General features: G+C 40.4%; 1 non-coding gene across 1 annotated transcript; it reads left to right on the top strand.

The window, feature by feature from the left end:
* The first annotated feature begins 3868 nt into the window (after window positions 1–3868).
* LOC125917824 (U1 spliceosomal RNA) lies at window positions 3869–4033 on the top strand. The gene has a single exon (XR_007456308.1). It is a non-coding gene; the product is annotated as a U1 spliceosomal RNA (small nuclear RNA).
* Window positions 4034–4909: the final 876 nt, after the last annotated feature.

The following is a 4909-nucleotide window of genomic DNA, read 5'->3' as shown; positions in this document are numbered from 1 at the left end:
AAAGCTAAAACTATAAAATTCTTGGAAGAAAACATAGAAGTAAATCCTCATGACCTTACGTTAGGCGAAACCTTCTTAAATAAGACACCAAAAGCACAGACAACAAAAGAAAAATGGACAAATTAGACTTCATCAAAATTAAATATTTTTTGTACTTCAAAGAACATGACCTAGAAAGTAAAAAGACAACCCACATAATGTGGGGAAATATTTGCAAATCATATATCTGATAAGGGAATTGTACCCAAAATATACAAAGAACTCTTACAACTCAACAAAAAGATTAATAATTCAGATGAAAAATGGACAAAGATTCGTGTAAACATTTCTCCAAAGAAGATATACAGATGTCTAATAAGAACTTCTTTATTCATTTCTTATTGCTGCCATAATTAAAATACCACAAACTTAGTGGGTTAAAACAATACCAATTTATCAGAGCACCTGGCTGACTCAGTCAGTGGAGCGTGTGACTGTGGATCATGAAGTTGTGAGTTCAAGCCCCATGTTGGGTACAGAGATTACTTAAAAATAAAATCTTTAAAAAACAAAACAATGTATTGTCTTACAGTTCTGGAGCTCAGAAGTCTAATATGGGGAGAAACAGAGACTAACTGTTCCTGGGTACAGGATATCTTTTGGGGATGATGAAAATATTTTAAAATGGATTTTGGTGATGGTTGCACAACTCTGAATATACTAAAAAACATTGATTTGTGCATATACTTTAAATATATGGGTTGTATATATGTAAACTATATCTCAATAAGCTGTGAAAAAATAATAAATGAATCCCAGTAGGATCCCAAAACAGTTTAACAATAAATCCAATGCAAACTGGCTTAAAGAATTAAGGAAATTTATTGGCTCATTTACCTGAAAAGTACAAAGGAAGTAAGGACTTCAAGTGCACCCCTCCCCAGGAGCTAGAGCCCCAAATGTGCATGCTGGTGTCCAAGGTGGGGAAGGTGGGATGGATGTTGTAGAAATATCACCCACTAAGGGCAGAGAGAAGAAAACAGAAGAAGGTCAAGTTCAAAGATACATCTTAGTGGGGTGCCTGGGTGACTCAGTCAGTTAGGAATCATGATCTCACAGTTCATGAGTTCAAGTCCAGCTTCTGTGCTGACAATCTTGGAGCCTGGAGCCTGGAGCTTGCTTCTGATTCCGTGTCTCCCTCTCTCTCTCTCTCTCTCTCTCTCTCTCTCTCTCTGCCCCTCCCACATTCATGCTTTCTCTCTCTCTCTCTCTCTCTCTCTCTCTCTCAAAAACAAACAAAAAAATTTTTTTAAAGTTACATCTTAGAGACTGTGCGCATCAGGCTGAAGCTAGTGAGGGAGTTGTGTGCTAGACTGAGGCTTGAGAAAAACAGCTAAGGACAGTGATAAATGTTCTAAAATAAGATTGTTGTGATGGCTTCACAGCCCTGTAAATATAATTAAAAAACACTAAATTATACACCTTAAATGGTAAGTGAATCATATTTCAATAAGGTTGGTTTTTTTTTTTAATGTTTAAAGCAAGAAGATAATTATTAATTTAGCACTCGGGCATAGGATGCCAGATTTACAAGTGACCGAGAGAAAAGGGTGCCTCTCCTATTTAGGGTTCCCTCAAGGAGAATGGAGTTCAGTGTGAAGTCCAAGATGTGGGAAAGATCATAAGCGAGCCTCTGTGTATTTTAAAGGAGTCCAAGACTACAGAGCCCAGATAAGTTACGTCTTAGGGCCCTGAAAGAACTTGGAGGTGTAGTCATTATTTATCCTACAATCTGTGAGAATTATGGAGAATTGGGGAAGAGAAGGTTTTTTTTAATTTTTTTAACGTTTATTCATTTTTTGATAGAGAGAGACAGAGCGTGAGTGGGGGAGGGGCAGAGAGAGAGGGAGACACAGAATCTGAAGCAGGCTCCCGGCTCTGAACGGACAGCACAGAGCCCGACACGGGGCTCGAACTCACAGACCGTGAGATCATGACCTGAGCCCAAGTCGGACACCCAACCGACTGAGCCACTCAGGTGCCCCGAAGAGAAGTTTTGAAGATAGGGATAGGCACACATACAGATTTATCATAAGTGACATGGGGAGGGTGAGAATGGAAGTTCTCCCAGAACCTTTAATAAAATGAAACCTGTTTCAAAGAATGCAAGCTCTGTATGGCAGGGACTTCATCTGTTTGTGCATAACTGTATCTTTAGCTCCTAGAACATTGCCTAACCCATTATAGGCACCCAAATATTTGCTTAAGGTTGAGTGTTGACTTCTTCAGGATAGGCAGTGGGGAAGAACCTGGGTACACAGTGAAAAGCATGGAAGCTAGGCTATACACAAAATGAATCTTGGACAAAAGAAACCTTAGCGAGAGTTTTGCTGTTGTTGTTATAAAATGGTTTTGGATTTGGCCAAATGCTTTTTCTGTATCTATCGAAATAATCATATGGTTTTTCTCCTTTATTCTGTTAATATGATAAATTACATTAATTGATTTTCCAATGTTAAACCATCTTGCATTCCTAGGATAAACCCACTTGGGAAGGCCATGTTATCCTTTTTATGTACTGCTGAATTCAGTTTGCTAGTATTTTGTTAACAATGAAGCCATCTGGGCCTAAGGGAAGATTTTTCATTACCCATCCAATTTATTTAATTCATATAGGACTCTTTAGGTATTTCATTTCTTCCTGAGTCAGTTGTGATCATTAGTGTCTTTCAAGGAATGTATCCATTTCATCAAGTTTTTCAATTCTTATTGGTGTAAAATTTTTCATAATGTTCCATTGTTGTCTTTTTAATATCTGTAGGGTCTGTAGTGAAATCCTCCCTTGTATTTGCACCAAAAACTAAACCTTGACCCAAGGTAAACAATAAACTATAGTGATATGGAAAAAACAAACAGACAAACCCTAAATCTTGGGACCAGAGTCAGATTTGAAAGTCTAGGCAAATTGCAGTTGGTTACTATGTCTCTTACATCTCCTATGCTTATTTTCCTTCCATTGCCAACCTTGGAGGATCCACTTTAGATTTAATGAAAGCTGCTAGGAAGAAAGGTAGCCTCCAGAAACAGCAAGTAGCAAGCTCACTGTTGATCTTGGGTGAGATTCTTAGGTAGGTTTGTGAGTGATACAAAAAAAAAAAAAAAAAAAAAATGGTGATCACTGAGAGTCATATATTCACTAAGAAGAATTTGGCTGTAATTCCTAATGGTTATCTATCTACCTCCCTTGACAGCTGGGATTGTTTAAACTAGTATTTACTGTGGCCCTATTTTGGACCATGTGTACTAGATGCAGGCAAAACAGAGGGTGAGAAAAACTCCCGGCCTTTACCATATAGTGAGGGTGATAGTCACGAAACCAGTAAGTGCATGAATATAACTACAAACTGTGGGAAGCGCTATGAAGGAATTGTGCCAGATTTTTAATTTAGATTGGGTGGTGGAAGGGGGGAGGAAGCCGTCCAAGGAGGCCTCCAAGAGGAACTCCCATTGAAAGATGAGTAAGAGTTAGCCTAGGAAATAATGACAGGAAGAGTATTCGAAGTGAGCAGCATGGGCTTGAGTTAGGAAAGTGTTTGCTGACTTTGAGGAACTGAGAGCAGGCAAGTGTTGCTGGAAAGTAGTGGGAAAGGGAGACACACTGGAGCCAGGGAGGTGGGAGGGTCAAAAACTATGAAAGCTTTAAAGGGCGATTACATGGTTGCCTTTTATCCTAAGGGCACTAGAAAGCCATTGGTAGAGTTTGGGCAGGAATGTAGCATGATCCAGTTTTGTTTTACTCATTACGGAAAAATGTAAACACATATGACAACAGATACAATATTATTAGGACCTACTAAGTGCCCATGACCAGCTTCAAAAATTATCTTAGATACTTACCTGGCAGGGGAGATACCATGATCATCACGAAGGTGGTTTTCCCGGGGCAAGGCTTATCCATTGCACTCCGGGTGTGCTGATCTCTGCGATTTCCCCAAATGTGGGAAACTACTGCATAATTTGTGGTAGTGGGGGACTGCGTTCGCACTTTCCCCTAGGGAAAAAAAAAAAATTACCTTAGAGCCGATCCTCAGGATTCCGGAATAAGAAATAGAAATTCCTGGGGTGCCTGGATGTCTCAGTCAGTTAAGCATCCAACTCTTGGTTTTGGGTTAGGTCATGATCTCGCGATTTCCAGTGTTCGAGCCCCGTATTGGGCTCTGCGCTGACAGTGCTGCGTAGCCTGCTTGGGATTCTCTCTCTCTGCCTCTCTCTCTGCCCCTCCCCCACTCATACTGTCTCTGTGTCTCTCAAATGAAATAAGTAAACATCAAAAAAAAAAAAAAAGGAATAGAAATTCCTAGAAATTCTTGATATTATAAGCAATTCTGTGTTTTGTTTTAACGTTTATTCATTTTTGAGAGACAGATAGTGAGTGGGGGAGGGGCAGAGAGAGAGGGAGACACAGAATCCAAAGCAGGCTCCAGGCTCTGGGCTGTGAGCACAGAGCCTGGCATGGGGCTCGAACCCACAAACTGTGAGATCATGACCTGAGCCAAAGTTGGGTGCTTAACCAACTGAGCCACCCAGCACCCCAGCAATTCTGTATTTTTTATAACACTTTATTTACATGCTTTATATTCTTTAAAAATTTTTTTTTAATTTTATTCATTTGAAAGAGAGAGACAGACAGAGCTCAAGTGGCGGAGGGGCAGAGAGAGAGGGAGATGTAGAATCTGAAGCAGGCTCCAGGCTCTGAGCTGTCAGAACAGAGCCCAACGTGGGGTTTGACCCATGAACCACAAGGTCATGACCCGAGCGGAAATTGAACACTCAAGTGACTGAGCCACGCAGGAGCCCTTTGCATGTTTTAAGTAATAGTGAATGATTGGGGCGCCTGGCTGACTCAGTCAGTAGAGCATGTGATTCTTGA

Source organism: Panthera uncia, chromosome D1 (genome assembly GCF_023721935.1).
Source record: "Panthera uncia isolate 11264 chromosome D1, Puncia_PCG_1.0, whole genome shotgun sequence".
Lineage (NCBI taxonomy): Eukaryota > Metazoa > Chordata > Mammalia > Carnivora > Felidae > Panthera > Panthera uncia.
Note: the sequence above shows the minus strand (reverse complement) of the source record. Positions and strands in the feature narration are given on the sequence as shown.